Below are 9,832 nucleotides of genomic sequence, written 5' to 3'. Positions count from 1 at the left end.
GAGAATGAAATTCAGCCCCCCCACCCAGAAAAAAATATAAAAAATAAGCAATTAAGCAACCAGACAAGCTGGAGGGAAGGAGAAGAAGGTAGATTTCACTTAACTACTTAAATGAGAGTAAAATAAATTAAATGCCTAGATAAAAGCAAGCAGACATCACAAACTTGGGGAAAGACTAACAAACAGGAAGAGATGAGACTTGAAGATAGAAAGGAATAAAGGGCGAGAAACAGAGACCATAGGAAAGTGTTGCCATAAAATAGGAAAATCTAAAATAATTGAAGGTATGATATTGTGTTTAAAGAGTAAGAAGGGCTCTCTTCCTCTTCTCCCCAGTGCCACTGAGTGAGAATTTGCTATGACAGTCTTTACTGTCCCAGAAACCATGGCTTCTAGAGTAACTGAATGATGAAGTAATCAAAATTTTTAATGAAATGAAAGTGAGGAAATCTTCTACACAAAAGGAGATTAAAAAATAAAGAAAGCAGTTCTCTCCTGTTTACATGATGACAAAAAAAAACAAGTAATTGGAGAGGAAGCAAAGCATATCTTGGTGGGTGACAATGGTGATACTGTAGATGACCCTTATACATCTTTGGTGAAGTTGCTACCTCAGAATGATAAGCTTTGTATGATGCCATGTATGAAACAAAAGAATCTAAAAAAACCTAGTTCTTATATTCTGGGCTCCTGAAAGTGGACCTTTATAAAGCAAGATGTTTCATGCTACTTCTAAAGATGCCATTAAAAATGAATTTACAGGTATTAAACACTAGTGGCAAGTAAATGGCTTGGATGACATTAAGGATTGTTCAATGCTTGGAGAAAGATTGGGAGGCAATGTAGTAGTTTCACATGAAGGAACAGTAGAATGACAGTGAAGTCCCATCAAGAAGTGGTTGGCATTTCTGTAGCTCCATCAGTTGGAATAGTGTGAGGTTTCTGTCCCTTATCATAGTTTCCCAGAAAACATAAAGGAGTTGTCAGTAACTTAAGCAACTTATGAGTGATTGCCTTTAGACTGTTTCATCCTGGTATATGTAGAACCTGAGCAATGTCTTTATGCCACATTTTAACCAAAACAAATGGCATTATATGTATCCCTTGAAGAATTAAGATCAATTTTATAGTCAATATGAATAGCTTAGAAAACTGCAAAAGGTTAGCTAATTGAATGCCTCTAAAGTATGGTCAGATGCTAAATTTCATTCAGTACTATATAGAGTTGTTCTTGATTGAAGTTCCTACAGTTCTTATGCTTTGTCCTCTCAACATGCTTTTAAAAAGCTGATTGTGGCATGATGGGATGTGTGTATATGCACACATATACATACATACATATACATATGTGTTTGAATAGATATGTATTATAGAAAGACAGAGATGGAGATAGCTATCTATATATGCATATGTATGTACATATATAAAAATGTATGTATATATGCCTGTGTCCATATATTTCATATATACATACATATACACACACGTGTATGTGCATATATATACACGAATATGGGTGTATATATGTGTGTGTATACACAGAACTATGTAACAAGGTTGTCACCTTCAAAAAGGAATGTCAATAACGTTTGTCATAATTGTCATCAAATTATTGTAGTACTTCAGTGTTCATTTCTGTTATCTACATATCTTCCTAAATGAAATAGTTAATACTGTCTTTTTTATTTTCCATTGAATATACACTATAGGATTGAGAGTTATGTTTACTGTGAGTCTTGCAGCACTAAAGATGTTTTCAATAATGTAGCTATAATGGCAACTTGTATGAAAAGAGTCTTAAATGGAACGTTATTTTTGAGGTCACACTTTCCATGCCCACAAAATCGGCCATGTTTTGCAATAAAATTTGTGACATTTAAAAACAAAGAATAATAAGAGGGAAATATTCGATTATTGGGAAAATATTAGTAATAGTGAACATTAAGGATTTGTAATTCAATAGGTAAATTGAGGGTTTAACAGGATATTTGTAGTATTCGAGTAATTTATCTTTCATAATTTTAATATGGAAATTTCAAAAGAAGCTAGGGAATTATTGAGTCAATTATGGTGATCAATCCTTTCCACTAATCTCAACATAAGTTTCTAGAATATTTCTAATGACAATCTCATCAGAAAAGGAAATAGCAAATGAACTGGAAATGTTAAGGGAGCAGTTAAAATTTACAATTTGGTAATTTTCTAATTATTGTTTTTCTGGTCACATCATTGATTAATCAGTCAATTCCATTAGTACTTCTCCCTCTTCTTTATCACCATTCCAATGGCCTTACATGTGTAGTAAGAATTCTTTAAAGGAAATAGGGGGAACCGGCTTCATTTTTCCAAGTCTTTTTATTAGTCTTCCTCTTTTCCAGTTAAATATGTGCCCATTCATTCTTCAAACACCTAATTTCATGAGTGATATAAGCTTTATGATGATTATTTTAGCAGTTCTTTTGAATTTAGAAGTATTTTTGAAATTAGTACAGCTAGTAACAGATGGTTGTAAGCAAAGTTAAAGGGTAATTAAGACTTATCACCAAATTCATCCTTGCAAAACGGAATGTGAAGGGAAATGACAACTTCTTCTCCAAGGAGTCATCATTTACATTAATGAAAATAATTGCACCTTCTAAGTTCCCATGATGGTCCTTCTAGTAAAGCTAAGCTTCAGTTATCTACCCTTTGCAACCCATTTCGAACTTCATGCTGTCAAGAATATTTCTCATCTCTGATAGGGAAACTCCAGAGTCTAAGGATTCAATTGTTATGCTGGAATTAGAAAGCTTCCAACCATCACCAAACTCACCCACAACGAAACAGATAATTTATAAGGGGGAAAATCAACAGGGACTCTCAATCTTCTCATGAAGTTCCTTGACATTTCATAATCAATTTAAGATATTCTGCAAATAAGTCTATCTTTACTCTAATTCACCAGTTACAAACCTTGTTTTGAAGTTTATATATTTCCACTCTATCCCTTGCATGACAATTCCATTCTGCAAATAACATTCTTCAAAATTTTACCCACCCTCAAAGCCATAGCTGAGCAATACTATAATTTCTTCTTTCTGTAAAATATGCTTCAACTTTTCTTTAGCTGTAACACCATAGGGGATTAACTCACATTGAGCAAATAGTCCACAAACATCTCTCAATCAAAATTTATAGCTGGAAGTGGTTTCCCTTCTCTTTACAGATGAGAAATCTAATGTCTCTTTTTTCACATGAACTGTTAATTATCCATATCAGTAAAATCATGCGTGCAAACATAAAGTGCTTGCTATGTTCTTGGCACTATGCTGGGACACAAAGAAAAAAGTGAAATAAATGGTCCTTGTCCTTAAGAATTTTAAGAGAGAAGTCATTAACATACAAAGGTATGCAAAATGCATATAAAGCAAAGACCAGGTAACCATGTAGTAGGAATCACTAGCACCTTGGCTTACCTGAAAAGACATCATGCAGAAGGAGAAACAAGCTGAGCCCTGAAGGAGTCCAGGGATTCCAAAAGTCAGAGATGAGAAGGGAGATCATTCTCAGTTTCTAAGATAGCCAGTGCAGGGCCATGATAGGGGTGGGGGAAAAAAGGAGACAAGCAAAGATATAGAGATATTCTCAAGGCAGCTAAGTGCTGTGGATGGAGAACTGGCCTTGAGTTAGAAAGCTGCTGTTCAGCTGTTTCAGTTGAATTTGACTCCTTGTTTCATTTGGGGTTTTCTTGGTAAAGATACTGGAATGATTTGTCATTTCCTTCTCCAGCTCATGTTACATATGAATAACCGGGCCAAACAGAGTTAAGTGAATTGCCCAGGGTCACACAGCTAGTAAGGGTCTTAGGATGAATTGGAACTAAGGAAGGTGAGTCTCCTGACTTCAGGCCCAGCATCCACTGTCATCTAGAAGTCTCAAATCAGAAAGATATGAATTAAAGTCTAACCTCAGACACTTAGTAGCTGTGTGACCTTGGTCAAGTCACTTTACCTCTGTTTGCCTCAGTTTTCTCATTTGCAAAATGGGGATAGTAATGGTTGTTGTAAGGGTCAAATGAGATGACAGTGGTAAAGCACTTAGCACAGTGCCTGGCATGTATATGATATTAGCTATTATTACTATTACTATTATTATTATTATTTCAGCTGAATAGAGAAAAAAGTTAATCAGTTAAGAGATAAGATTCCAGCCTTAATGAGAGAAATGTACACAACACTTATCTGGTGAAAATGATCAAGAATCAACTAGAGATAAAGGAAGGCACTGAGAAACAGCTCTAAGGTCCCACTTGAAATTAGGAAGCATGAACTTATAATGGACGCCATTAGAACATGTTTCATGCCCTTCTCCATCAAAGGTTGACAATATGTCAAACTATCTTTCAAATCATCAAATCTTCTAAATGTCAGATGAAGAAAACTATCATTTTTAAGATGTGGTAAAACAAGTAATCTAACTCTTCAAAGGACATTCTTGATGTGATTAGAATAATAAGATTTCAGATTCTTTTCACTTAGTTTATAATAGAAAATGTTTTGGGAGTCTAGGCACATTTACAACAATATTGCTTAAGATTCTGTAAAATGCTTTTGCCAATCAAATAAAATTACATAACAATTTATAGTCGCTGATGGGTAGTTAATTCAAATCAGACCAGATGTATCATTCTATAAACATAATCATGTGTTGCCTCTTATCTAAGGGACGCGCATAATGATTGAGTGATTTAATTTCCATAATGGGCAGATCCCAAAAGAAGTATAGAAAGAAACAGTTATTCTTTTGATGAAGCTGATTATGTTCTCTTCATTTAGAAAAAAAAAATAAAGTTCAGGAGAATAATTATAAGATATCTCTGGAAATTTTGTGTAACCGGAATGAAGGGCTAAATGAAATACTCCTATAAATGTACTTGTATACATACATAGTTTATTGATGATTTAATGTGTGGGGGGGGGGGATGATTGAAATGACATTTTGCTTGACTAGAGCTTATTGCTCAGCTAAAATGAGAGGATGAAAATAAGAATAACATGAGGTAGCCTTAGAATCAGGAAGATCTGTGCTCAAGCCCTCCCTCTCACATACACTGGCTATTCATGGATAAGGTGATTAACTTCAAAGGACATTTATGTTTCTAAATTAAAGAGAGGCTGTCATTCTGCATTAGTAGATGGAGTTTCCAGAATAGGAGCTCCCCACAATCTTGAAACCAACCAATGAGCCTTTATTAAGCAGCTATTATGTGTCAATCCCTGTGGTAAGCAATGACTATTAAAATAGAGTTCCATACCCTCTTCCATCAACAGACAGATAGACCTACAGACAAATATATAGACGTATCTATCCAGATCTATAGATCTCTCAGATAGATAGATAGATAGATATTATAGAGATCTATATATTTAGTGCACTCTCTCTCTCCCTCTCTCTCTCTCTTTCTGTCTCTCTTTGTCTGTCTGTCTCTTCCCTTCTTTCTTTTAAAATTAAGGAACCAAAATCAAATCAACTCTGATATTCATTTAGAAAAGGTGACCAATCTATTCCCTTATGGTTCCAGTTACCATCCCTAAAAATATGCAAAAATATTCCTGGTTGGCTACTATTCCCTTTTATGTCCTATCTCCCTGTGAAGGATTGTGGGTAAGAAAATGTTGAGAAGGAGTCTACAATCCAAAGGATTTGAAGTCAGACAGAATGCAAAAATGCAATGTTTCTGTGGCTCCCTCTCCCTACAGTCTCACCAGCACATCATGATGTTGGTGACTTTGTATCCAGTTTGAGAGCCCATGTTAAAGAGACTAGATCTCCTGGGTCTCAGTTTTTCTATCTGATTGCTTTTACTGTGAATATTCACAGGTACTCAGTGGGACAGAACCTTATGAATCATCAATCAGCAGGTGTTCTGGGCTGTGACAGAACCCCTTCTTCCTTTGAATCATGAGTACACTATGATTAGAAAAGTTTGCTAACTTTATATAACTATATTAAAAGAACATTCTTAAGCTGTTAGTTTGCCAAACTTGCATTCCTTAACCTGAAGGCAGTAGTTAGGTTGCTAGGGATTGCTTGGTTTCTAGATGAATAAATCAGTGATTAATCTTCAAATAACTTCTGTCACCTAGGATCTATCAATAGTCTAAGCTTCACACTCCTCCTATTAGAATGCAATTTCCTTGAATACAAGGGCTTTTTTCACTTTTAGATTTGTTTCACCAGAACATAACATAGCACTTGATATATAGTCATTATTGATTTTTTTATTCATTCATTCACTAAAATTCAGCATGTACTACATTCAGTTCACTATGATAGCATTAGAAGAGTTAGAAAGATAATGAGTAAATATATAGATAAATAGATAATAATAATAAATAAATAGAGTAAATATGCAAAGTTCATTGTGTTATGAGTATAGATGATGGAGAGCTCCTTTTACCTTTCTGTTTATTTTTTTATCCTTTCTCTAGGTTTTTCATGCCTATCTCATACCCTGAATTTTGATATTCTCTTGGTTTCTGTTTTTGTCTCTGTTCTTTTTTTTTCTTCAAATGTTCTTCCATATGCTATATCAGGCATAGTATTGAGAAGTAGCATGACCTAGAGGTAGCACAATGTGTAGGAATCACTTAATATGCAACTTGGACTGGAATAGAGAGTGGAGAAAGGTGAGATTGGAAGGGTAAATGTGAGCCAGGTGATGAGAATTTTATGTTTTCTTTTTTTGCTCCTATAGGCCAAAGGAAATCTCTGAAGATTTTTTAACTTAAATGTAATCTGTGTTTCAATATTATCTATTTGTTATCTATTTCAATAGTATGTATTTGGTGTTTTCATGGCTATTGAAATAATTCCTTGGGGCAGCTAGGTGGCATAGTAAATAGATCACTGGCCCTAGAGTCAGGAGGACCTGAGTTTAAATTTGTCCTCAGAAACTTGACACACTAGCTGTGTGACCTTGGGCAAGTCACTTAACCCCAATAACCTTGCCTTCCCCCCTCAAAAAATAGTTCCTAAATGAGATAGGAACTATGTCAATATAGAGCAGATGGATAAAGAGGTAAAATTGACAATACATTGAAACCAATTACATATAAAGAAAAAGAGAAATAATCAAGGTTGACATCAAAGTAGTGTACCTGGAATTGAAAAAAAAAAAAAGATGGTCCTGTCAACACAAATGGGTGAATTGATGGGTCATGGAGCAAAATTATTAGTCCTATTCCAGACATATTGAGTTAGAAATAACTATGGAATAAAAATAATAAAATGGGATGGAATGAAATGTACAATTACTAATCATAACTATGAAGATGAATGGAATAATTAGCCCCAAAAATGGAAGTGGAGAGCAAAATGGATTAGAAGTCAGGATCCGGGGTGCCTAGATGGTGCAGTGAGTAAAGCGTTGGCCCCGGAGTCAGGGGAACCTGAGTTCGGTTCCAGTCCCAGACACTTAACACCCACACACACACACACACACACACACACACACACACACACACACACACACACGCAAACTAACCTTGGGGAAGTTACTTAACCCCAATTGCCCTCCAAAAGGCAAAAAATAAAAAGAAGTCAGGATCCAACAATATCTTGTTTATAAGAGAAATACTTGAAACTGATAAACACAAAGTTAAAATAAAGGGTTAGACCAGAATTAATTATGCTTGAGCTGAAGTTAAAAAAAAAGTCAAGGCTAAAAATCATGATATCAGACAAAGCAAAAGCAAAAATAGAACAATAGATAAGATGTGAAAACTGCATCTTGCTAAAATGTAGTATGGATAACTAAACATGTATTCATCAAGTGGCATAATGTCCAGATTCTTTTTTTTTAAAGCAATCAGGGTTAAGTAACTTGCTCAAGGTTACATGGCCAGTTATTTCTGGGTGTGGTGCTAAGTATCTGAGCCCAGATTCGATCCCCAGGTCATCCTGACACTGGAGCCAATGCTCTTACTTGCTTTGCTACCTGGCCGCCCCATAACGTCCAGATTCTTAAAGGAAAAGCTAAATAAATTACAGGAGGAAATACAAGTAAAAGACTTCAACTTTCCTTAACCATAGTATAAATAAAAAAAGGAGTTAAAGGGATTGATAGAATCTTAGAAAATCTAGATATGAGAGAACTTTAGAGAAAATTGACTGGAAAAAGAAAGGATACATTTTTCTCAATTGTGCATGGCACCTTCACAAAAATTGACCATGTATTAGGAAATAAAAGCTTCATGACCAAATGCAGAAAAAGCAGAAATATTAAATGTACCCCTTTCAGACCGTGAAACAATGGAGATCACATACAATAAAGGTAAATCGAAGTTTCGATTACAAAATCATTGGAAGTTAAATAATTTAAACCGAAAGAATGAACGAGTCAAAGAACAAATCATAAAATCAAACAATTTCACTAAAGAAAATTAAAACAATGAAACAACATACCAAAATTTTATCATACATCCAAAGCAGTACTCAGGAAAAATTTATATCTTTAAACATGTACATCAATAAAAAAAGAAATTACAGATCAATGAATTGTGCATGCAACTAAAAAAATTGAAAAATAAAAAAATATTTATAATGAAATACTAGCAAGAGTATTACAACAATATTATCACAAAACCATACATTGTGATCAGATTGGATTTATGTTTAGGATGCAGGACTTGATCAATGTTACAAAAACTATCAGCATAATTGACCAAGTCAATAAACAGCAAAAAAAAAAAAAAAATCCCCAAAGACATTGTCTTACCTATAGATGTAGAAAAAGCTTTTGACAAAACACAATACCTATTTCTATCAAGAACACTACAAAACATAGGAAACAATGGAAACTTTCTTAAAATGAGAAGTAGTAGCTACCTAAAATCAAGAGCCAGTATTATCTGTAACAAAGATAAATTTGAAGTCTTCCCGATAAGATCAAGTATGAAGCAAGGATGTCCATTATCACCACTATTTTTCAATATTGTATTAAAATGCTAATTAAATAAATAGGACAAGAAAAGATAAATTGAAAGAATAGAGATACCCAATGAGTTAACAAAACTATCACTCTTCATAGATAAAATGATGGTATACTTAGAAAATCCTAGAGAATTAACTAAAAGAAATGCAAAACTAGTTGAAACAATTAACAACTTTAGCAAAGTGGTAGGACATAAAATAAACCCCAATAAATCATCTGCATTTCTACATAATACCTACAAAGCTAGCAAGAAGAGATAGAGAAATTTAATTTAAAATAACTGCAGACATTATAAAACACTTGGAAATTTACCTGGCAAGATAAACCCAGGAACTATAGGAACAAAATTACACTCTTCAAACAAATAAAAAATAGGTCTAAATATTTGGAGAGATATTAATTGATCATTTGTAGACTGGGTCAATATGATGAAAATATTAATTGTATTTAAGCTAATTTACTTATTTAGTGCCATACCAGTCAAAGTGCTAAAGAATTATTTTTATGGAGCTAGAAAAAAATATAGCAAAATTCACCTGGAAGAAAAAATGGTCATGAATATCAGGGGAATAATTTTTTTTTTTTAATGTGAAGGAAAGTGACCTAGCAGTACCAGATTTCAAACTATATTAGAAAGTAGTAATCATCAAATAATCTGGTACTGGCTAAGAAATGGAGTAGTGGATCAAATAAGAGATAGAAAAGACTGTTAGAAATACAATGGATAATTTTGATTACATGGAATTAAGAAGGTTTTGCACAAACAAAACTAATGCTGTCAAAATCTATAGAAAAACAGAAAATAGATGGAAATTGATAGCAATGACAATAGGTCTCATTTCTCAGATTTATAGAGAA

At 33.9% G+C, this 9,832-nt stretch overlaps 1 pseudogene; it reads left to right on the top strand.

Moving 5' to 3' along the window:
• The first annotated feature begins 385 nt into the window (after positions 1-385).
• Positions 386-875, top strand: LOC138171809 (cofilin-2 pseudogene; annotated as a pseudogene).
• Positions 876-9,832: the final 8,957 nt, after the last annotated feature.

Source organism: Petaurus breviceps, unplaced genomic scaffold, assembly GCF_028583685.1.
Source record: "Petaurus breviceps papuanus isolate PSGF00001 unplaced genomic scaffold, PetGlider_PUasm1.0 47, whole genome shotgun sequence".
NCBI classification, from domain to species: Eukaryota; Metazoa; Chordata; class Mammalia; order Diprotodontia; family Petauridae; genus Petaurus; species Petaurus breviceps.
Note: the sequence above shows the minus strand (reverse complement) of the source record. Positions and strands in the feature narration are given on the sequence as shown.